Source organism: Macaca nemestrina, chromosome 5, assembly GCF_043159975.1.
Source record: "Macaca nemestrina isolate mMacNem1 chromosome 5, mMacNem.hap1, whole genome shotgun sequence".
In the NCBI taxonomy this organism is placed as follows: Eukaryota; Metazoa; Chordata; class Mammalia; order Primates; family Cercopithecidae; genus Macaca; species Macaca nemestrina.
The window spans coordinates 88,573,046-88,599,959 of NC_092129.1; positions in this window are offsets into that span (position 1 = coordinate 88,573,046).

Sequence of the window (26,914 nt, forward strand, 5' to 3'; positions counted from 1 at the left end):
TTTTGTGTGTCTCAGGAAATGTAGTCAAAATATAGCTGAGTGTCCATGGAAGGCTTAGCTAAAGAAAAACTGAAAATCCAATACTTATGAGGGTAAACACTTACTAATGGCATGTAAATTGATACAAAATCACTTGATTGAGATGAAAAGCTCGTTATCTTTTTTCAAACGTTAAATGTGCATGTATCTGATGAGTGATTTATTATAGAGAAGCTGAGGCTCAATGTATATAATATTTATCTTTACAGGAATATTTTGGGGACTCCAATAAGTCACCAAATGCAACCCACAATATATTTTAGAATTCCGTCATTAGCTCACTGAATAATATTTTTTGTAATTTAGCTTAACAAGCACATTTGTGAAGTATCATGTAGCCTTCCAATGCTCCAGGCAAAAGAACCCTCTTAAGGTAGATTTTCTGGATGGTGAAGGCTCTCCATGTGGCTCCCTGACAGATTATAGGGCTTCTCTATAGGTTAAAATGTGCAGTTATCCTGGTATCTGCAAAAGTAAAATATCACATATCACAGTACTCTAGGTACACTGTCACCGTCTCCTAGTTGCCTTTGCCCTCCTTTCCATTTAGTTATCTCTGGCTTTCTAGAGCTCTTGAACTTGAAAAAGGTTAGACAGCACACCGCTGGAGCAGTTTGTGAGCATCAGCAGATTTAGCTTGTAATTTCATTGATCTATATGGGCTCACTGTTTGCAAACCAGCTGCCGCACTGTTTCCCTACAGCTACTGATCTCAGTAGCATTGATTTTTTCCCCCTTACATTAACATAGCATTACTCCTTTAATGGGCAATAAATGACTGGATGTAAATACAATCAGGGCTGCAACAACAAAAGGAAACCATCAAACTCATTTTTATTTAAGATATTCTTTCCATTAATATTTGCCATAAAATTATAACGCAAATTATTGACAAAAGTAATGCAATTTTGATTTTAGTCCATTTTGTTCATTTGTAGATATGTGGTGTCTGCCAAGTGGTCTTCTCTTCCTAATGCATTAGGCAAAGCAATACAATAACGGTGCCTTTATGGATACTGTAAATTTGCACCATTACGTTAGTACAGCTAAATTCTATTCATGAAAGAAAGTAGAAAGCAGTACAAAGGTTTACACTTAACTTCACCTATCCTGAAAATGAAGGTGTCTCAGATTGTGTCAACTGGCTAAATGACACCAATAAAATATTGGTTGATTTCAATAAAATTAGAAAAACATTGACTAATCTTTGATATTAAAGAACCCAGTCTACATCACATTAAGATGTAACCCTTACACATCTTCCTGCTGTATGTTTAAAGTGGGTGTCTGTATGTATGCAGGGCGAACACTATTTAGAAATTATTTCTCAGTTAAACACTATAAATGATAACTATGGGAGAGGATATAAAAAGCATGCATTTTAAAGTTAATTATACACAGATATATTCTAGGTGGTGAAGGACGTGAAAAGAACCTAAAAATAGACCACTTCTGGTGATCAATTCAGTTACTTTAAAGAAGCAAATCACCATTAAGCCCAACCGATAATTTCAATTGTAACAAAGCAAAGTCAACAATATATTTTATTTCATAACCTGTAGAATTTTGACTGGTTTCTATTTCTACTGACAATATAGAAATAATCTCTCATACTCAACACTATCTCTAGTACTAAGTTTAATGATTCATTTTTTTGTTTGTTTTGAGATGAGCAAAAATCTTTTGGCAGCAACTTTCTCAGCTCTTTTACTCCAGGACGCTGACGAGTATGATTTTGAATTTTTAAGAAAATTGTTCTGAATCTAAAGCCTTCTAAAAAATCACCTATGTTTAGCCATGACTTTATACATTTTTATTTACTTTCTCAATATTTTTCTATGAGTTTCCAAATTTCACTGAGGTTCAGGTGCTATTACATCTCAAATAAGTGAGAATAGCCATTTATTTTCAGCAATAATTTTTACTGGTGTTTTGTTCATGGGTTTTCTTTTTTAAAGATTATGTATTATGGAAAGATGATAAAAGTATTGATCTGAAGTAAGATTCACCAGAATCAAGGATAGAGATGGCAAAAAAAATCTAAAACATCCTCAGTACCTTCCAATGCAATTCTTACATTTAAATGGTTTTATTACTGTTTTATTGTTGTCACTGTTACTTACAAAAACATTTACTCATCTCTTTCACTCTAATGTCTTTTTCCAAAATTATGTCATTGTCTATAGTTTTCATCAGCAGTCTGACCCATCTCCAAACATAAGACTTGTAAATGACTTTGGCATGAACAGTACATTATTTTTATGGTATTTGTCGTCCAAAGTCTCACTTGTAAACAATAAGCTACTGCCGAGGGTCTGTCATTATCTGTAGGTGATTCTGTTACCTGCAATACTTCTGTACTTCCTGCAATACTCATCTGTTCTGCTGCCTTCCATGTACCAATCAATTTTAAAAGATGTATTTATTTACTGTAAATGAATCAAATGCTCCTCATTTCTTTCTTGATGGTGAAAAGAAAATAAGAAGAGTGAGATTTTCTGTCTTTCAATTCCATGACTCCAGATTTAGAAGGGAAAGGAATACTTTGCCTTTGTAATAATTTGTGGAGGTGGGGAATAAACAAAAATGTTTCATGTAAATACTGTTTCCTTTTTAGAATTTTATCTAATCCAAATTTTATATATTTTTATATATAGATATATAGATATCCAAGTTTATTTCTATTATCTTTATGACAATAAATTCCAGCCCAAATTCTATGTGATCCAATAGTGTCCAAAAAGTTTTTAATATTTCAAATATAGTAACTATAAATTTTATTATTCAATTAACATGTAAAATTATTTAAGACCACACTGAATTGTTTGTTACAACTTTATTTCTCTTCAATATGTGACAGGCTTACTTCCAAACTGCAATACCATAAATACAAAATTATTTAGAATCTTTAAGAAACTAGGCTTTCTGGATTAACTTATACAACAAACCTACTAGTTACCAGAAACTATTTATTGAGCACTAGTTGCAAGTTAGAAATGATCAAGATGTGCCCCCACCCTCAGCTTACAGTCCAGCAGAGTTACATAAGGATATACAACTCAATCTATTTTTTGTGTGTAAAACTTCCTAGAACTGACAAGACACTTCCTTCTTTACTGATTATAGCAGACAATGGTCTATGGCCCCCACATCATGGACACACAGAAAAACTACATCTCTCAGGTCCCTTGTAGCTAGCTGGTGACATGGATAATGAAATGTTGGCAGAAATGATGAGTTTTGCTTCCAGGCATGACTTCTAAAATATCTCATGCAATCCTCCATGGAACCTCTCTTCCTTCACCTATTAACTAAACAAATGAAGAGGGTCTATCACGGAGTTCTAAGAATACTCCACAATATGACATACCAAAAGAAAGCAGTATGGATGAAGAGCTTCCAGGAGAACCTCCTGACCCACATTGTCATGAGTGGGAAACAATATTTTGTCATGTTAAGAGTCTGAGATTTTAGGTCTGTGTGTTCCAACAGCTAGGATTTACTACTCTGACTGTTAATAATTCTCAATGATCATTTTGCAACTCATTGTCCTGTTTTGTAATATTAATACAAAGGCACACATAAGCTTTAGCAAGGAATGCAGGGCTTTGGGTCCTTATGCTAAAGGAGACTCATATTTCTCGCTTTTATGAATTAACTTATTTCCTCTTGTAGATTTTTCCTGACCATATTTTCCTAGGTGTACAGCAGGGGTGTCATTCTTCATTGAAAATCATGTAGCTGTCTCTGGCTTTAATTTTGTGGGTCTAAAATCTATATAATTAAGCTGAAAATTATTAGCTAACATTTATATAACACTAAGTACCAGGCAAAACTTTAATCACATGCAAACATCATTAAAACGCTGTAAGGTAGATATGATCATACTTATTTTATATCTGAGGAGATGGAGATTTTACGGAATTGAAATAAATTACCAAATGAGTAAATTCTAGCACAAGTACTTGACCCTAAGTCTGTGAATGCTCAAACTATTAATTATCTTAAGCATATGTAGTTAAGTAGTATCTTTTACTAGAATGGCTCAAGTAATAATATGTGACAGGATATTATCTTACGAAGTTTATATTGACCTCTGATAGCCCTCTTCCCTTTTTGTAGGGTGTATTTTATTTCTTGACTATGTTCTTGATAGATTATAGTTCCAGCAAGATGAGATGTATTTTCTTATAATAGATTTGTAATAATCTCTTATCTAATATACATGGCTATAATTTTTTATATTTTAAAATGTTTATTATAGAAAATTTTAAATACATTTTTAATGTATTTGTAAAGAATATATGATCCCATATATCAACTATACAGTTTTAGCAATTATCAGATAATGGCCAATCTTGTTTTACAAAGCCTCCACACTCCCCAGATTACTCTAAAGCAAATCTCCAACATCAAAATTATTTCATTTGTAAGCAAAATAGATACTATCTTTTAGATAATAATTTCTAAAAGATACAATTCTTAAAAATATAGAATTACAGGGTTATAATCATACCTCAAAGATGTTAAAATAATTTGTGTAGAAATTCTTAAAAGATATTATTCATGTAATTACAAAATAACATATATTGCATGTATGCTGTGTTCCAGGCCTATCTTCAGATGTTCATGTCTTTGAATTCTGGTCAACACATTTAAACAGGTTTGATTCTGTACTCAAATTACACACCTAATTCTTTTTTTGTTCTTGTTGTTCCAAGCAGCCTCCAGGCTGGCTATTACTTAAAAGTTTGTTTTTGTTTGTTTTAATTATTGTGAATTTTTCTTCCATGCCATTAAACATTTACACGTCAAATTATTGTCAATAACATTCCTATTTTATAGTTATGTACAACTTGCTTGTTTACAATCTCTGCATTACCCACGATGCAACAGAATTAACTAACCACAAGTTATTAACTTTTTTCCTATAAATGTTAAAGTTCTAGGAGTAAAAACTAGGACTTAAAAGATAACTACTAATTGCCAGAATTTAATGAAGTGCCTTAATAATTCGTCGAAAGCATGGCCTTGCTTCTGAACAGGAAATTAGGATTCTTAATCTGTTTCTGGCATCCTGACTCTGACTTGTGTATCATTTTCTGCATCTGTGCCTCACTATCCTTGTTGTTAAAAGAGGAATAACCAGATAATAATACACATGCTTGTGTGCTACACAGAAATCTTGTGAAAATTAATACTCAAAAAGGACTTCAGAGCTTAGTGAGACAAGGCACTTTAGAATATAAACACCATGCAATTATTCTTATTACTGTGAGCTAGAAAAATGCTCACAAGAAATAGCATGATTATTGTGGCATGCATTAAGCCAAATAAGAAAGCAGGCTACTGGGGAATCCCATCGAAGATAAAAATTACTTTGACCAATCCTTCCTTCCCTCCAGCCACTGAAAGAAATTATTTTTATAGCCATGTTAAAATGGTACCCTAACTTCCTTTCATTTTGCTTAAAATCTGTGATACAGGAATTGTGCTTAAATGAAATTTCCATCAGCTTTTACATATTAAAAAAGCAAGTGCATTTTAATGCACATATTGAACATTAAATCATTTTTTGCTGCAGGTTATTGCAAGTAAATAGTAATTGTAAAATAGATTCTTTTTGATGAAACAAAATGAAAATAGACTGCTAAATGTTCACCTCAGATTTTCTCATCATTTCATTAACAGTTCAACTAGGAAAGGTACTTTTATAATGATGGGCACGAAAATCATACTCATCAGTTTGCATCCATATGCATATATTGGTACACTGACTCTGTTGCCTTAAAATAACAGAACAGAAATATATGAAATGCTTATGCTCCTTAAAATTATTTGTGAGGACTATTTTATTTAACAATTATCTCTTTATTCACAATATTCAAACACCAGATTAATTAAGATATGTAACCAAATTTAAATAAGAATCAATTTGCAATTCCACAGTCTCGTCTTTTTAGGAAACAGGAATTAGAAAAATAAAAATTAGTAAAACAGGTTAGATTCTTAGTGGACTAGCCACAAACTTCTGTCCTACTTTTGTGTCAACGGTAAACTCAAACCCTTTCCATCCCCATTTACTTTTTGTATCTTTATAAAATATTTTTCTGTAGGTTCAACTATTTTACATTTCCACATATGGCTTGCCCCAAAACCTAAATTAAAGTAATTATGCACTTTCAGACATTGGGAAAACTGTAAAGATTCAGACTGTTTTACACAAGAAAAATAAAACAGCAACGCCTTAAAAGGACACTTTCAGCTGGTGCAGACAGGGAGCAGAGAATGCTACTGCTGAGCTTGCATTGCCACCTATGGTTTCTATCTGACAGTTCTCAGGGAAAAGAAACGTGCTCCGTCCTCTGGGTGTACAGCGGCACCTGGGCACTATGCTTCTAGCTTTAGCTCAGTTTGGAATAAACACCTTACAGCATGTGAGCATTGAGTCAAATCCTAAATTTGGGAAATACATATACTTGATTTAAATTCTCATGAATGCAATAAATTAACATCTCACAAACTTCATCACTTTAATACATACTGTCAACCTTACACAAATTCTCAAATTATGGTAGTCAACATTCCTTTAAATAACAAGCATTTTGATACATACTTTCAATTGTAGAAATCCCTGAGGAGAACACTCCTGTTTGCTGACCTCAAATTTTACCACTTGTCAAATGATGCAAGTTAAATTGTACACACTCTATGTTTTCACTTCCGAGCTACATGGTGAGCTTGTTGGGAGCAGAGGCTGCTCCTCATGTCATTGCACACCCACACACTGATGGCAGAGTGCTGGGCTCAGAGAAGCGGTTCTATCAAGTTGAGCTTATTGATATGTCCTCTTGACTTTATCTTATGACTAATTGTCTTAGGTCCAGTTCCCTAGGAGCAGGGCCTGAGCAAATAGATTAAATGCACATGATGTAGTGAGATCTTCAAGCAAAGCTTCCGAAGGGGGGAGAAAAACAGGGTAGGAAACAACTGAGCAAAGATGTGGCCTCATGCCAAATCTAGCATTGGCCTGCTCCTCAACATGGATGGAAGGGGGGTTCTGAAGCATAAAGTGCGCCACACAAATGCCTCTCCTTGAGGCTGGAGGGCCAGCCAGTTGTACCCCTTATTACTGAGTCTTAGAAATGGCCACCCCTGGATGGTTGGAGCTGTGTAACATCCTAGGTGAGGCAGCTTCTTCAGCTGAGGGCAAATCTCCAGAGAAGGGGACAGCAGTGAGCTGTGGGTACCCCCACTCTCAGCAGCTAGGGAACAATAAAAGGGGCCTAGTAAAGGGGATCTGGCCAGAGCATCTATAGCATCCACTCAAATGCACTTGTTTCTTACATCAAGTTTACTCTATCTGAGCGCAGATTATCCAGGCTACTCTAGTTACAATTCTTGAGGAAACTTACTAGTTTCTGCATTGGTTCTGTGGCAAAAACTGATACTCATCATCTCCTTCCATCACCCAACATATGTTCCTCTCTCTCTCTAGCAAGTCCACTGGCTAAGGTAGCTTACCTCAGGGTGTAACGCAGAGCCCTATTCCTTAGGATTGAGCTCCTATTCTGATGCCCTTACTAGGAAGGTCACGGTTGCTGTACCATTCACAGGTACAAACAAGCATAGGAAGATCCAGAGACATTTCCCTACCCTGCCCAGTGGATCAGCTGAGTGTCAAGCAAGTTCTTACCTCCTCCCTAGCTTTTCTAACTCCCAAAGAAGGAAAGGGTCGATTATTCTTATATTGTGTTTGATGGTCTACTGGCACACACTGCCTAATGCTACTGAGTGGCATCTGTACCTTTACATTGTAAGTACAGTAGTAGGAATCTTAGTGTACAGCTTAATCCACAGTTGGAAGAAACCCACTCTAAAAACACAGAAGTCTAGACTCACAGGGCTTAAGGTTTTAGGATCAGGAAGCACAAATTCTTCAAGTGATTTCTGGAAAGTAATGGTGAATGGAGCCACTCCCACATTCACCACTTTGCTCCCAAACCCGCATATATTATTAGTTTGCTGGGGCTGCCATAACAAAATACCGCAGACTACCTGGCTTAACTAACAAATTTATTTATTTTCTCACAGTTCTGAGGGAGAAAAGTACAAGATCAAGATGCTGGCAGGATTGGTTTCTCCTGAGACCTCTTTCTTTGATTTGCAGATGGCCATTTTCTTTCCATATACTCACATGGCCTCTCCTTTGAGTGTATGCATCATTGGTATCTCTTCCTCTTCTTATAAGGACACTATTATATTGGATTATAGCCTTGTGCAACCTTACTTACCTAAGCAAAAGCCATATATGCAAATATCATCATATTAGGGGTTAGGGCTTCAATATATAAATGGGGGGAATACACAATTCAGTCTATAACACTATGTATTATACCTTTTGCTGATATAGCACCATTGGATATTGGTGTAAGAATATACTACATTCTAAAGAATAATGCCCATCTTTTCAAGGTGTCATGTCCAAACTGGTGCCTAATCTGCATCTTTTAAAGGCCAATTAAGCATTCTACAAGGATAGCACTAGATGCCATAGGTGATGGGACCTATAGGCCCTGCTATGGTTTGCATGCAGTTTGTTTGTCCTCACCAAAACTCATGTTAAAATTGCATCCCCAATGTGCTGGGGTGGGGACTAGCTGAAGGTGTTTAGGTCATGAAGGTATGTCCCTCATGAAAGGACTGGTGTTGTTCTCATGGTAGTGAGCCAGTTCAGATTCTGGCAAGATGGAATTAGGTCTCATGGGACTGGATTAGTTCCCATCAGAGTGGGTTATTATAAAGAAAATTATAAAGCTTGGCATGGTGGTACAATTCTAAGATGAATAGCTGATGCATTACACTTCCACTCAGGTGTGGCCTTAAGAACAATAGTGAAGGAAGGATATCAACTAATAGGCAGAGCTTTGAGAAGAGCTCCTAGTTATTAACTTGTGTAAGAGGAAAACAGTTTGAGGTAGTAACATTTATCAATGTTCGGTCCTTCTTCACATGTGCATATCCTTTTTTGACCTTCTGCAACATGTTTTGATGCAGCACAAAAGCCATGTTTCATGTACAACCTAGAACCGTGAGCCAAATAAACCTCTTTTCTTTATAAACTATCCAGCCTTAGGTATTATGTTATAGCAATACAAAGTAGACTAAGGCAGTCCCCATAGTCATGTACCCACTTCTCTATCTCCTTTGCCAAAAAAAGATTGTTCTGGCCTGAGATGTTATTATGCAGAATATCACATCAGCAAATCAAACACTCCACAAGTCCATGAAAAATTATATTGGTCAAAGTCCTACAGGAAAGAAAAGTGAACCCATATGTGTTAATCCTGGTTAGGAAAAATTCTACCCTTTTCAAAATGGAAAGGGTCCTACGAAATCAAACTTGCACCAAGTGGCTGATCAAGCTCTTTGGGGAATGCTCTCATACAGGACACTTAGCATTAGTTTCTGTTGCTGACAAGTTGAACATTCAGCAGCAGTGACTGGTTACATAGGCCTTGGTAAGATAGAGCCCATATTCTTAGGCATATACATAGAGTCCATATCTGTCCCATGGCTTCTCCATTCATACACCCATGGTGCCATTATTATCATAGTCAAGGGCAGGAGCTAAAAACAACCAGCCAAGTCATCCTGTGTATTTGGTTATTTAGCACCTCTTCTACAATGAATCTGCTCTAGCATGCAATGAGAAGAGCTTCATGCTTCCTTTCCACATCCATAGATCCACATACATGTCTCCTCTTAAACCTCTTGGACCCTGATCTCACAATATTGCTCCTTCCAGATCCCTTGACTAAAGACTAGATTATTTGTTACTATCGATAAAGCCATAAATGTTATCTCAAACCATTTCTTTCTTTACACAAGTTAATACTTTAAAACTCTTCCCATTGGTTAGTTTCCTTCCTTCATCATTTTGTTTCAAAGCTACACCTGAATGGAAGTGTAATGCATCAGCTATTTATCTTAGGACCATACCATGGTACCAAGCCAGCTTATCTGTGAACCAGGCTCAAGTTTTATAGCCCTCTGTCACCTGATCACAGGAAATCTCCTTGAGGCCTGCCACAGGTTAGGTTCCCCTAAGTAGGCTCAGTTATGGAATTTAGAACACAGGGCATTTATTCAGGAGTCCTCTTGAGAGCAACACTTGTAGAAGGGAGAAGAAGGAAGAAGGATTAGGGAGAATAATTCAAGCTCTAATTCAGTCTTGACCGATTCCATGGGGATTTCCAGATAAATATCTCTGTAGATAGCTAAAAAGGCCCTGCAGAATTAGCTTGCATTGTACCAGTAACCAGGCACTTATACTTGCATTGACCAGTAAAGGGAGTGACCATGAGAGAGGCAGCTCTCTGCAGCTGAAGCAATCCCTGAAATACATGAGAGCTGGAGAGTACCTTAGAATGGTATCCAATTCTGTACAATGTTTTTTCTATCTAGTTCCAGCCTACAAAGTATAGCCAATATGAGCTCTAAATAATGATGATGCCTCCTTCATAAATGTATTATACACTAGACTCTTCTAAGAAAGAAAATCAGCAAGTAGGTCTTCAAGATTTATACAATAAATCCTTCTATAATGACCCCTTTTCTTAGCGTTTGGTAATTTCCACCAGTCTGTCACAGAAATCTGGCATCTCTACTACATTAAATGTAAGCCATTGCTTTTCAAGCTTCCAAGATACTTCCAAGGGGTGTCTTAGAACTACTTTTGGTTGTTAAGTTCTGTATCACAGGAGGGTCCCCTCATATTAGCATACTCTCCCTTATTTAACTTTATATTCTACCCCACAATCCTAATCCAACACCTTCAGAATCCACTCTCAAGAATGCTTTCTTAGTTACTGCTGTACTTGTTAGCTATTCTTGCAACTCTTAGCATATAATTTATCCCCTCCTTTAGGAAGCTCCACATTTTGTCAACTGTGTTAGGCTAAGATAGTGATCCTAGTTGCTGTTTATGTGGCCAAGAAGGGAGAAGGAGGCAGATCCAGAAGGACTTAGTATCATCCTGTAAAGCATCTGCCTGCCTCATGTGAGTTTTCTCAGTCTTCAACCAAGAGGTGGCAGAGGTATTATCTTTCAACAAGGGGGACCACTGTAAAAGCCAAGAAGTTCCAGGGGAATCTGGGAGTCCAAGGATTACAAGTACAGTAGATCCTCAAATAACATTGTTTCATTTGATGTCATTTTATTGTAACACTGATAAGAAAAGCAATAGATTCTGGCCAGAGCCACTGTTTGTGTAGTTTCTGTCTCCATGTCTGCATGGGTTTCCTTTAGATACTCCAATTTCCTCCAACATCCCAAAGATGTACACATGAGGTGAAGTGTAATGTCCACATTGTCCCATTCTGAGTGTGCATGGGTATATGGGTGTATGTGTGAGTATGCCCTGCAATGATGGGATGGAGCCCTGTCCAGGGCTGGTTCTTACCTCTGCCCTCAGCTGCCATCATAGGCTCCTAATACCCTTGACGCTGAACTGAAACAAGTGGGTTGGAAAATAAATGAATGAATGGAACACAAATCACTATCAAATAAAAATTCTTCAAGTCTATGATAATCACACAAATACACAACAATAAATGACGCAGGGAGAAAGTGCCCATTGAGCCTACAATATTTATTTGCATTTGAACTGTGTGCTGGCAGGAAGTGCTCCTCAAATTTTTGCTTTGCAAACATTTATACCTTCATTTAACCCACCACCACCATGACCACCATCACTCACTGATTCACCAAAAAAATGGGTAAAGAATTATCTTATGTGTTTTTATTAATCTTTCTTAAGTGTATGTACTGCTCACACTTATATCAGTGTTTAATATTAGGAGTGTTTGGGGTCTTTATTTAGAAGTTTGGTGATTTTTTTTTGACCAGAAATACTCCCTAGGAACTTAACTCTTGTTTATATAAATTAGTCTATGGTAAAATTTGTTTCATTATGTGTTGTTTTAATCAAAATCACCATTTCAAAAAAAATCAATAACATTAAGTGAAGATTTACTCTATATATACCCGGATAAGCCTATCCCAAGTTTCAGTGCCCCTCTCTTTACTTTTCATGGCTGGGAATTATGCTTTCTCTTTAGTTCTGTGACTTTTATAATTAAGTCCTATGCCTGGTCTTCAGTTCATCTGCCCTCCAGCTGTAGGAACTGAAGGTCTCTTTACAAGCTGCCAAAGAGGCCCTCTGACTCTCATACTTGGTTTTAAATTGGTGATTGATTGCCCTGAGCCTGTTACTTCATCTCTTTGAAACATCAATGGCATTCAGAAATAGCCTCTGAATTTTACAGTCCTTAAAATTTGTATTTCTCTTGTACCTCTCCAACACCAGAGATTTTGCACAAACCAGTGCATCTTCTTCGCCCATATCCCATCCAAGTTGACCTCAGTGATAACCTTAGCAATTGCACTGTGGCTGCATGGCAGAAGCTACCACCAGTGATAGTTCATTGGTATAAGCCAGCTTTCAAGTTTCTAACTTCAGGATGCCATTCTTGAGTTCTGCTTTCTGAGACCACTTTTGGTAGAATTTTAAGCCAGTTTCCCTAGAAACAAAGCCTGATCCAGGGTTTTTAGTGCTTTATTGAGGAAGATGTTTTCAGGAGTACCTCTAAGAGTGAGCATGAAGCAGGATAGGGAAGAAGAAAGAGGTGATCAAGAATGTGCTCTCGGGTAAAGTGTAGCCTTGGAATGATCCATTTGTATTGTAGGGAGTCTGAAATATAAATCTCACTGGAGTGTTGTTTCCTTTTGAGGCAAGAAAGCTAGACTTCTATATCCCTGTATATTCCAGGCATTGTTTACATATCATTCCTGAAGGAAGAAAAAAGTGTCACAGCCTCCTTGGCTGGTTTGCTCCTAATAGCTAAGCGCAATTTTTAGGGCGCAGTGGACGGAGAGATGAGGAGTTAGGAGGTGGGTGGATGGGAGCTCTAATACATTTGCAAACAGCATTGCCAGCAGCTGAGGGATAAGTGCAGCAACCCAGGAAGGGGGACCTAGGAAAGGCACCACAGCTTCTACTGAGCTCGAACAATCACTGACCCTGGCATCAGGAAAATCATTTAATTGGTGATGCCAGATAGTTTTATTAAAACAGATTCATCCAGAATCTGTTTGGGCATAGAAAAATGGTAGATATACAAATGTCCACATAACCAAAGATCTATGAAGCAGTTCCATACAATCACACGGAAGAATCAGAATATGTGTACCAAGGAATTCATAAAATGATATTAAACTTGGGACTAGAAGTTGACCCCACATGACATTCTGCTAGAGAGGACATGTAGGACAAATTCATTTGGCTGCCAGCACAACTCTCTTCTCTCCTTCAAGAATGGCTGCCAGCCAGCAGCAACTGAAATTCTATCCAAACACAGAGAAAGAACTTTTAAGGTAACAAAATCAGAAAGTCAAGTTCTTAAAAAAATTGATTATAACATTTGTTTTATCCAAGAAGACAATTAAAAAAAGCTTCTTTTGAAAACATCAATAAATCGTTAGTATCTAAAAGAGCAAAAGACCTTATTACAACATCACAATTCTATCCACAGGGTAATTAAATTACTGAGTCTGTTCTACACCAAGCGAAGTCAAGAGAGCATGTTTCCAAAATATTATGACCTTTTCTTTATACACATTTACATCTCTGTCTAGTGTTCCAGTCCTTACACTAACCCAGGAGTTTGGTGTTTCTTTGGCATGACTAAAATGTGAAACACCTCCATCAGCAACATCCCATGATGTCAGCCCATGTTTAACAAGGACATTAAATATTTTCATCTTCTTTCTCCCATTAAACCTTAAAGGGTCAACATTCCATTTCAATAATGATTGAGTCTACATATTCCCTAAAAAATATCACTGACATAATGAAAAAATAAAAAAGCAAATTTAAAAGTGAAAAAATACAAAAACAACTTTTAAAAAATACTTGGCATTGCTAAAATACAGAAGCTATCAATGGTCAAGAAACATTAATTTTTCTTTTCTGGAAGTTGTGAAGGAGAATGGCTTAGATTAAAAGAAAAACTGATTGGTGTTGACTGGCCTGTTATTCAACTTTAGCAAAGGAGGAGAACTCACAAACTGAGTAGTTAGGTTTCCCCAACGGAACTCAGAAAATCCCCAAGGTCTACACAGTAGGACATAAAGCAAAGACAGCTCCTAGAGGAGAGTGTCTCCCAGAAGGGCGGCCCATTGTTTATCTTTTACTTCATCTGATGCACAATTTGTATGAAGCTTGTATTTTACTGTGGTGTTCTTCAATAAGAGAAGCTGGGTGAGTAAAGAGGGAATGTGGGATTTACAATATCCCAGCCAACTTTAGACCACTTCAATAAATCCAAAAGGAAAGAAAAAATAAATAAAGCCTAGGTAGAACTGTGACTTTCTCTCACACGTGAATTGTCACAATGTCCCTCTTTCGTCCATTCCTACTGGCGACTGCACCTTTGCACTGTTTTGATATCTCCAAATTCCACCAGCAGGAATTGGAGAAGAGAGTATGTTGAGGAACACGTGTTGAGAGAAAATCAAAGGACATAGTAACTACATGAATACCATCAATAAATAATTTTTCAAATAAAGAATACTAAACAATTATTAAAATTATTAAAAGAAATGAGTTAATACAAATTAACTAAGATAGAAAAATCACCAAGGTATTAAGAAAAAAAAAAAAAAAAAGAACAGGTAGGAAAGAGTATCTGCAGTATGGTTAAATTTTTATTTGAAAACTTTAAACATGTTTACTAAATATAATGTATAGTATAGATGTAACATATAATTCAGGAATGGAACAATATGTAACAAAATGTTCGTAGTAATTATATACAAGTGGTAAGATCATAGGGAATATTTTTACTCTTTATATTTTTCTCTATTGTCTAAATATTTACTTTTTTAATCAGAAAAAAAATCAATACAAATGTTTCCCTTCTTGGTGGCAGCTTACCATATGGAACTGATAAAAATGTTGATGTTACAATGTATGCACGTGGACTCTCTTCAGTATGTGTTCTTTTTCTGTTGTCTTTACAAGACAATACCTTACACAGAAGTTGAGAATCCAATAGAAGGAAATTCTGACCATTAGGCAAGGCTGGATTTTGCTTCACTCTTGAAATAAATGGCTCCCCATTCAGACTATATATTGGTGTACTTTTGGCAAAAGCACATATCCAAGGACAACGTCAGTGTGATGGTCCTACTTGTTTTATGTGACTGTGTTAAAGCAATTTACATTTTGAAGTTTGGTTACTTGGTTATTTACATAGCACAAACTTCAGACTTCTATTTCTGGTAATGGTAGATTAAATAATTCCTACTAACACTCCTGCTAAAGACACTAAAAAAACTGGATAAATATTCAAATACTTGAATGCATTGGAGAGCTCTGAAGGCCAAGATCTGGGAGAAGCTGAAACCTAGACAAGTAAGCTTGGCAATTGAGCCTACTTTTTCCTTAGGGACATCTGCGGTTCCTGAAAATTTGGCTGAAAGTCTAAGGAGATGAGCAGCTCTTTTGATAGGAGTCAGGGTGAATTACAAGTAGCTTGCTCTCTCAGGGACTGATGCCCAGCTTTGAATCATCTTGATCCTTGAGCTTGAGTTAAGGTGATCCCAGATTGCTAGTTTCTCTGGCTGCCTGACAGAAGCAAAGGTAAATCCTCTCTAGAAAAATATAGTCTCATCCTGTGCTTCACATAACTTTAAAATTTTTCATCCACAATAATTTCTTTTGGTATTTCTTGTAGCATGAATCTTTGGTATTTCCTGCAGTATAAATCTGCTGATCATGAGGGCTTTCAGTTTTTCTTTGATTGAAAATAAATTCACGTCACCTTCATTCCTAAAAGATACTTTTTCCTTGGAATAGAATTCCAGGCTGTTCATAATTGTATCTCAACATCTCGAAGATATAATTACACTATCTTTTGGTTTCCATTGTTTGTACTGTAGCATCACCAGTGCTCAAATTTCTAGGTATCCTGAACTCTGAAATCTATCTATAATGTTCTCAGTAAGTCAACAATAAATGGATTAATTAGGCTTCTATAATAGGTCCCTATTCAAAGCCCCTACTTCCTCAATATCCACTTATTTATCAGTCCACTGCACAGTAGCTTCTATCCCTAACTTCTGGAACTGTTCTCATTAAGAACAACAGCATCTTTGTTACTGTTTTGTTTTGTTTTGTTTTTAATGCAGCAATGTTATCAGAAGGATTGCCCATAGTCAATGACATTTTATGTCGGATTCTCCAATGACATACTCTCGCAGTTTTTCTTTCTCTGTGTATATTCCTTCTGTCTCAACTTTTCAGACTCCTCTTTCCCTGGCAGCCACTTTGACCATATTCACAAGCCTTTTAGTTCTGCAATGCCCCACAGTCTTTGCAATTTTTTGGTCCTTTGTATAGTGTCTTCCTTACTAAACCACCCACTCCTCCTATCTTGTAAACTCCTTTGTCAAGGTAAGTTATGTTTATTTTGAATCTCAATCTAGATGCCATTTCCCCTGGGGTGGGGGAGGAACTTTCCTATACCCCCAACACTAGTTTAAGAGCTTCTGTTCTTTTTGCTGTCAACCACTTGGTTGTAGAAGTTATTTTTATCGTTAATTGTTGGTTTAATTATATTATTTCTCACTAGGATATCAGTTTTATGAGGGTAGGGACATCTTGTTTTCGGCTGAGTCTCCAGGGTCTAGCACATAGCCTAGCCTCCACTAGTCACTCAGTAAATACTTATTATGTGAATAAGTCTGTCCTATTCTCCCCTTTTTCCATGAACCATGATAGTGCCTATATTCAGCTTTCATTACAGAATTTCTGCAATAGCCTCCAGACACATGTCCACATATTTTCCTCTCTCACATTTCAACCTACACACTGCTTTCATATCAATATAGTCTATTTGGCTTTTATATACTGTTGCTCCTCCTCTCTTTTACAAAATACATATGCCTGGGCAATCTTATTCAATAATCATCTATACATTTACTAATGTAGCTCTAGATATACAAATAAATACACACAGACACACATATATATGTGCTTGTGTGTATACATGTATATACATACACGCACACCTTCTAATTAATGTTATAGTTACATATTTATTAGGTATGAGATTCACAGGCTTTAATATAACAGGTAGGTACTTAAAATATGGAAGATAATGAGTTACATTGTGGGCAGCATGTTGTAGTGACATATTTGTAACAGAATTGTGAATTTATGTTATATCTGTTATATTACAAATCTGTGTTTATAACACAATGCCCACATTACAACATTATTTTCCTTATTTCTAAGTTTCTCTCTGTTATCTGCAAGTCTCATTGTCTCAAAACATGGGTAATGATACTACTTTCCATTCTAATTATGAAATGTTTAAGTATCTTTCTTTCCTCTTAATTTCACTTATTTCACAGAAATATTGGTTGCTCTGTCAAACATATAGTTAATTAACTCTACCACGTCACTAAACTTTCCCTCATTTTGAAGATACTGCATCACTGTTTGGAACTATATTCCCCCAGAATTTGCATGTTGAAGCCCTAACACTCAGTGTGATTATATCTGAAGACAGGGCTCTTAAAGGCCCTTCAATTACTTTTGAAGAGAGGACCAAGATTAAATGAGGTCATAAAGGTGGAGCTGTAATCCAATACGATGGGTGTCCTTATAGGAAGAGGAAGAGATACCAGAGCTTTGTGCACACAGGGGAGTGGCCATGTGAGGACACAGTGTGAAGGCAGTCTTCTGCAAGCCAAGGAGAGGCTCAGGAGAAACCAACCCTGCCAGCACCTTGATCTTGGACATTCAGGCTCCAGACTTGAAGGAAATAAATTTCTGTTTTTTTAAGCAACTCTGTCTCTAGTATCCTGTTAAGACATCCCTAGCCAACTGACAACATCACCCTCCATATCACCAAACCAAATCATCTCAAATCATTCTGAATATGTCCTTTTCCCTAAACACCTGTATCCAGATTTAGCTAAGACTCTTCCTCCCAAATATGATTTAATATTATATTTTTGTCTTTATCCTTACTGTACTTACTTAGGTCCCAATTTCTTCATCTTCCTGAACTATAATTGTGTTGTGTCTGTTCTCTGTTGCTTCCCATCTTTGTCCCCTTTTTCCTTTCCTCAACCTATTACCTGAATCATCTTTCTACATAACAAAAGTGATTGCATCACATCCCTCTTAAAAACCTCTAATCTGCATGAGCTATAAGACAAAGGGTAAATGCCTTATTTGGGGATACATGGTCCCACGGAACTGAGCTCAACTGAACTGTCTAGCCTTTTCTCCATCACTGTTCTTCTAGCCTCCAGCCACACAAAAACGCTGCAGCATAATTAAATTTCTATCTTGGACTGTTATGTTTCCTGACTTCTCTCTTGATTCAGTGAAGCCCTTCCAGCACATCTGGGCAGAATAAGTATTCCCTGCATTGTCACCATCACTTTTTTTTTATTAATAAATAATTCTGTGGTACATTCATGAAATGAAGTATGTTTACATGACTATTGCACTAGATTATGAGTGTTTTGAGAAAATCAACAGCATGCAATGTATATTTGTATTTTGCATACTTAGCATTGGGCATGACCATAGTACTCGACAAATGAGGGTTTCATAAATGAATGGACAAAATAATAAATTAATGGTATTCAAACATAACTCAAATTTTCTGCTTAAAATTCTTGAAAAAATCTATTGGTAGCCTAAGCAACATAGTGAGATTCTATCTCTTCAAAAAATAAAGAAATAAGATGGTTGTGGTGACATACGGAAAGCTAAAGTGGGAGGACTGCTTGAGCCCAAGAGGTCGGGGCTGCAGTGAGCCATGATTCTGCTACTGCACTCCAGCCTGGGTGACAGAACAAGACCCTGTCTCAAAAAAAAAAAAAAAAAAAAAAAATCTCTTGGTATAGAATGAAGTTTGGACTTGTCAGTCAAGCATTCAAGACACTTTCCTCTGGACAAAAATATTTTTTTCATTGCCATGCTTCTGTTTGCAGTGTTTCCACATTTAGTCTTAGTTCAAAAATTGCCTCCCACAAGCTAAAAATGATTGTTTAATTGTGTATTCTTAATAGAATGGCTTTCTGCCTAGTAATACAGTTTCTTATTAGTATGCGCTATTATCGCTTTTAGACTTTAAGCTTTTCAAAGTAAAAATCCATATCCATATCTGATTTGCCTTTAAAGATTCAATACCTAGTCCTATTCATGTAGCAGACACCCAATAAAAACACTGTGACATCTACTTTATGAATGCTTACTGAGTATACCTATTGCCTCAAACATTTTGTTCATGAGTCTTCATAAAAGTTTATACATACACCCATGATGTGTGTATATTTACTTATTTATAAATGAAACATATTCGGATATACTATAATTTTAATAGATTCAAAATTTTAAATTTTAAAAGATAAAAGAATATAAATGGAAATTCTCATGTGTTTCCCCACATACCAATGCATCTGTTTGTGTCATGGGGTAAGCCCTTCTTTGGAGACAAGTGACATAGACATGATTCCCATTATATTACAACAAAGAATTATTAATAGCCTGTACTAGTACTGCTTTAGTCATCTAATGTTATTGAGAAAGAAGAAGTCAGCCTAGTTTATTTTCCATGTAATAAAAGCTTAAAACATAATAGGTAGGAACAAAATTTGTCTAGCTATCAAGTTATACACTGAATGCTTACCAAATGTCAAACACAGGGTGACAGGTGCTTTGTCTCCATAATCTCATCTAATTCTAAGAACAATCCTGTGAAGTAACTTTCATAATACTTACTTCATAGATTTTTAGAAAGATTAAAATATTAATGATGGCATAGTCTGGAGTTACAGACCCAGGATTTGAATTTACACTCAAATAACCCTAAAGCATACATTTTTTCTAGTATACCAGGTCATAGCAACATTTATTTTAATTTTAACATTTTTAACCTAAAAGGCCATATTAAAGTGATCAAACATCAATGTAAGTTTATAGTTTGTAACAAAAGTACCACTCTGGTAGAGGATGCTGATAAGGGGCCGGAGGTGGCGGTAGCTATCCATGTGTTCTGGGAAGCGTATGTGGGAAATCTCTGCACCTTCCACTCAATTTAGCTATGAACCTAAAACTTCTCCAAAAATTAAAGTCCACTTAAAAAAAATTAAACATTTCCTTTTTTTGTTAAACTCACAGGCTGAATTTGTCTCTCCATTGTCCCTACCCGGGCCCTGTGGAATCTGCTGTGAGAGTCCACACAGTCCTGGCTCACAAACACTGATCTCCAAGAGTGGAAGGGTCCTGACACCTTCGATGATTTACATTGTCAACTCGGCCCTATTGTTTTACAGGTAAAATAAAGCATGTGCAGATTTAACACTGCTTTTTGCCAAAATTAATTTCTGAATCAAAAATTAAAGCAGAAAACACACTTTCTTAAAAATCTATATTCCTGTAACTTTTCTCATTCACATCTTTGGAGCTTTGAGCATCTGTTAAAATTGGTTCTGTTATTTCTGCCTACCTAATCTAATAAAAAGTAATCTCTTTTCTAGCTTTTACTTCCTGTCCTAGGCCATTTATTCCAGACATCATGATATAATAGCTTACTGTGTTCACAAAAATCTAGTACAAGGTCTTAAAAATCTTTGTCATTAGAATATTGTACTTCGGAAAATATAACATTAAGTCAAAATTTTCTTCAAATTATTCTCAAAGATCTACTTTTTAGCATAATTTTAGGCAGAAGCACATTAAATTTGTATACAAGTCTTTAGAACTACAATGATATTTAAACGTCTTATTAGAATTTCTCAAGAAATATGCTCTGAAAAATATACAAGGACAAAAATGTAATAAGTTATATCTTACATTTATCAGAATTCTGCAAGTGTTTAACAAAAGAATACCATGGCCATCTGCAGGTAGTTTTATAATAATAAAATTATTTTTCATTGAAAATAATAATAATGGTGGAATCGGATAGAAAAGTAATTTTATAGTTTTAGATGCCTTCGTTTCTGATATTTTATAGAAATGATGAAATTAGCCTGTAAAAATAATACTCTGTGCAAACTTAAGGACATTGAGTCTCTGGCATTTACTGTGGTAAATTTTGACAAATAATGGCAAATAAAATGAGTTTCTACTCTATTGAATAATTGTTTTAATTATGTTCATAAAAGACTGAAATCTCAAAATTTGTTCGGTAGCTTCATAAATTCCTTTATTTTATAATAGTATTTTTCTTTTGTTGATACTATATCTCAAACACTAATTAGAAAATTCAGATAATTTTTTACATTTTGCTTAAAATGTTTTGGTTTTAAATTAGTGTTTGGAAGAGACTGTTGTCTCCTTACAGCTATTCTTCCTTCTTCTAGAAAGATAACCTCCACATTTGATCTTAGCACATACGTACAACTTTCTGGATGTGTCTTCAAGGGAATGGCCATGCTATACACCTCCTTTCTTTTTGCGTCCTCCCACCAGGTGGCGTGCAGAATAGGTGGTGAGCCACGTGGAAGAGACGGCAGAAAGAGCCTCTGGTCTTGATCTGTGAGACTTCATGCTGGCTGTGGACCAACTCTTCTACTGATGTGAAAGAATAAGCTTCATCCTACTCAAGCCATTCTACCTGGGGCTTCTTATTATAGAATTCTTTTATTTTTATTTTTTGCCCTTAAAATTATTGATAAAGAGATAGGAGCTTATTTTCCAAGTGAGAGCAATATTTATTAGAATACAGGCTTGTAGCAAGTAAGGACTAAACACATTTTTGGACTTTACAATAGAAAAGTGAAGAAAAATGAGTAGCTACATTTATACATGCATTCTAAAATTTTCTCATTAAACAAATACTAATATGGTATTTAAAAAATGCCAGGTTTCTTGGCATGGGTTGCAAGACGGACAAGGAGTAAAGCACAATCCTTGTCCTTAAGCATATTATCCCCAAGTTGAGTGCTCCCACAAATTGCTAAACATTAACCCATTGATTAATTCATGTGTTTACTCATTCAAATGGCAGCGAGGGCACAACTGTGTCATGGGAATGCAGAGGAAAAGTGGCCTAATTCACTTTGGTAGTAGGTTAAAAAAATCTTCTCTTAGGATGTAGTGCCAGAGTCAATTTTGGAATACAAGATGGAATTGGTCAGGAAGGAATGCTGGAGAGGCACAATCAAAGAGCTTTGGGAGAGGAATCATGGCCATTTGCATTCTTATGGGGTTCATTGTATTTACTTTGTAGTCTAGAACCAAAACCGCCAGAATTGAAACTAGTAATGTCAACAAAGGAATATTATGAATGAATGAATGTTAGAAATCTGATTTTAATTATCAAAGGTTTTATCCGATTAGTTACAAGTTCATAACTGATTATTCAAGTCAGACAAGAACTGAAAAGTCTCTGCTGTATTGAGAGATTAAGTAGAGTGTGTGGGAGTGGACAGGATGGCAGAGATGTGTGGAAGGACATCACAAAACCAGATTGCCACAAGTGTTGGCTGAGGAGTAGATGGGCACAAAATGAAGATAAGAAAGACCATTCAGGACCATTTCAGGAAGGCTGGCTGTTAAGAGCCGGGAGAGAAACTAGTAACTGAAGGAGACTGCTTAAAGGGTGCTCATCGGAATAAGGCCTGTTAAGGCCTAATTTCCCTGTTAAGGCAGCACAACCCCCTGAAACACTCAGTCTTTCATTGAAATAAAGTTGGTATTCTGGTGAGAGGATGGATTCTGCAACACAGCTTAGGTCTGTTGTTATGAATATGTTTTAGATACAACATCCAGTTGTAAAGTGTAGCCCTTTCTTTGCAATTTTGTATCATGCCTTGCCTGGGTACTAAAAGGAATCTTTTCCATAATGGTAGATATGCCTCAAGAATGGTGCTACCTGGAAATAATAATAATCCAGAACTTTCATCTCTGAATTATACTAGTGTAACGTGTATAGCACTTGAATGCCTACATCTGAATGACGGCTTCCTCCCTGACTCCACATTTCTCTATAGCTCCCACTCCCTACTGGTGTCAGTAAGCTATGGCCAGTGAGTAAAATCCAGCCTGTAACTGTTTTCATGTGGCCCCAAGTGAAGAATGGTTTTTACATTTTAAAAAATCTGAAATAAAGAAACAAAAGAATATGCCACAGGCAATTATGTGGCCCACAAACCCTGAATATATACTATCTGAACTTTTACAGGAAAGGTTTATCAACTCCTGCCCTATAAAATGATATAGAGTCATCATACAACTTCTTTTTTCTGCTTTTCCCTTTCATGATCTCTTCTATGCTGCTTTTAAGAGGATCTATTGCTCAATGGTCTCCAAGACCTGTCTCCATTTCTAATCCCTGTCACTTTATTGGCTGCTTGCTACTCAAGTCTTCTCTTCTTTCCTGTATTACTTGCCTTTCATCTCCTTTCCCTATTGTGTCTGCTGAAATTCTTGACCTCAATATAGAGGGGCTTGACATTTTATTGTCAATACAAGAAAGTATTCCGAGGTGACGAAATACAATGTGTCATGTATGTAATCTTCAAGTACTCATCTTAATTTTTGCTGTTGCTTCAGGTAAAGAAAAAAAAAAGAGAGTTTTTTTTTTCTTATTTCATGCCCTTCTTCCTTATCTAGTTACCTTTCTTCAGTCCTTTTTCTTAATATCACTCTTTTTCTCTTTGACTTTCATAATCCTGATTAACTCTAGTTCACTCACTTGTTACTGAGTATATCACTTCCAGGAAATTGAAGCAGATCTCAATTATTTTCTGCTTGAATTTTTTATTTGTTTGAAATGTTAAATTTAGCCAAATAAGTATCTTAAAATGTTCTAAATCATTTCATTTTTTAAAGATAAGTTGAAGCTACAGAAAATGGAACTGGACATTTTTTCAACATTGGTTTTCAGCTCATGTCAGAGAGTCAGCTTGGTAACTGCCAATGATCAACATAAAAAGAGCCCCACAACAGCTTCCCATGTTTTATCTCATCACGGCCCTTAAAATGATAAAATTCATCTAACCTTTTTCTCATTTTGCAACACTGGACCATTTACAACACAATATAATCTGCAGACCTATGAAGAACTAAGTATGCATATAATGAGGTTTTAATTTCTCTCCAATATTATCACCAAGTTATCTTCACATTTTAAATATTTCCTATTAAAATTTTCCATGGTATGTACATCATTTTTTTAACTTACATGCACTCAAAATTCAGGGTGCTTTTCTCAAACCTTTTCATTATTACAGTCTTATATAAATGAGAGGGCAATGTGATACTAAAAAGTCCAACAAAATAAGCATTATGAAAAAAAGTCTGTTGGGCAATGTTCTAACATCCACTTAATCCATAAAGACAATTTCTTTCAGTATTGATGTGATATAGAATATATTCTAAGTTATGCAAGAACAAAAACTTCAAGCCTGAATGGCAACAACATTTCTATGTAATGAGTCTGTTTACACACACCAAATTTAAATATCTTGGGGTTTTTACTGGTGTCTTTTATAGATTAAATCAAACCCTAAGGATGTAATCAAATTAAAAGGATTAACGTTCATTAATAAGACGGCAGTAATATTTCATCAAAAGTTTGCTAAGTCTCTCTCTGCAAAACCAATAGATAAAAGCAGGCAGTGCATAAAAGTGCCTGTCTGCTGCATTAAAACATGACAAAAATAATATTTCTTAACATTGCCAAAGAACCATCTATTTCTGAAGATCATACCAGTTTCCATTGCATAGGCCAGTAAGGGTCATTAAACACCAATGGGTCTCTGAGTCCTTCTTCAGAGTCAATGACATTGTAGACTTCACTCGGGATCTCATTTTCCTCCACACAAGGTCTGCAGGGCAAAGAAGGCAAATGAACTATGAAAAACATAATCACTGCTTTTACTGTTGCTTTTTTTGTCATAAAAATTCCATTTATTTAAATTCCATTAAAAAGCACATTTGGCTGCCGAGAGCATAAATATACACTTTTATTATACTTAGCATTTTTCATTTAAAAAAAAATCTGTCATTTGTTTAGATAAAAATGTTAAAATATTTCCAAACTACCTGTTTCAGCTAACCACTTTCTATGTGTTTGTTGCATACAATAAATGCTTGAAAAACAAGTGATTTGGAATACAATTCCAAAGCTATATGTATTTCCCATTAGAAGTTATCTGCTTACACTGATCATTATCCTTACTATGTCACATGCCTGCCACTTACGACTTCTCCCAACATACATCTCTTAGAAGAGTGATTTAAATTACTTGAGCTATAGTGGAAAACATTTTTTAAAAATCTCATTTTTCTAATTGCTCTGATGTATCTAATAAATCATTAACTGAGTAAGTGACAGCACTAGGAATTCAGGGAAGCTTTTTAACACAATGTTTTCCTAAAGACAAAACTGTAATTCAGACAGTCACATCTGCTTTGCATCTTGGGGGATTACCAAAACCAAGTATTGGAGAAAATAATCAAGCAATGACATTAATGACAGATCTGTCTTAGAAATGCACATAAACTTAGTAAAATGACAGGTGAGATAAACACTACCAAATAGTAGAAAAATTCTTATTTGTAAGTGTACACAAAACATAAACTAAGAGTATAAATTTATCAATAATAGGAATTATATCTAATTTTGATATAACTTTAGACCTGTGCCAATAGGTTATCTGGGAATTATTTGCTGATTTACTTCCAGAATCTCTTGGTGAACTAGCCAAATAGAAGCATTTGCATAAGAAGACGTGTTCAGAAATGTTCTCTACAGCATCATTTGCAAAAATGAAAAGCTGGAAACAAATTAAATGGCCATTAATATGAAATCATTTAAATCATTTTATATTCACACAGTAAAATATTATTTAGCAGCAACAGTAAATAAATGTGATCTACAGATATGAACTGAATAAATTTCAATCAATTCAAAAATTGTAAGCAAAGTGCAGAAGGCTATGTACAGTATGATATCATTTATATAAAGTTTTAAATCATCCCCAAACAATTTTATACATCCGTTTAAAATGATACATATTTAGGATACGAATCTAAGCACACATGGGAAGGCCTCTGAAGAAGGCAGGGAAGAGAATCGTTCCAGGAAGGGGAATAGAGGAATTCAACTCTAGTAATGTAGTCCTTTAAAAAACTTGGAGCAATTATGACAAAATTATAAGTTTAACAAATCTAGATGGTATGTACATGCTATTCATTATTTGTGTCTATATTCTACACATATTTGTACGTATGTGTATGTACAAGCATGTATGTATATATTTTCTCTAGACATGGAGTATGTTATAATGACAAAACACACTTATACAAACAAAACCAGTGAGGTCTAGTTGTTATATAAGATTGTGCACATTGGTCCTACAGTGTTTACTTCTTCACAGGAGGGTGGAACCACTAGCTCCAAAGCCCACTGGCAACAAATCCACATTTTTACCCATCCATTTGTTTCAAATGTAGTCCAAATAAGTAGATTTTTGGCCATTTAGAGCCTGCCTGCTTTGCACAACCCCACTAAACTGCACCTAACATCTGCTAACCATAGATAAGGTAAACCCTGGGTCTTAATAGACCCCAAGCTTCTGCTGCCCTTAAAAGCTTTCCCACCCAGAGTCTCTCCATCATGCTGCTGAGCAACATCCTCTAGACTGGCGCCTCCTTCTCCAAACCTCCTCTTCCCAGGAGTTCCTTTTGCCTCCCTCTCCTTCAGATTGGTGGCCCTCTAATTAGTGCCTTTGGGAAGTCATCCTGCAATAAGGGACCTCCCCCATTTACAAA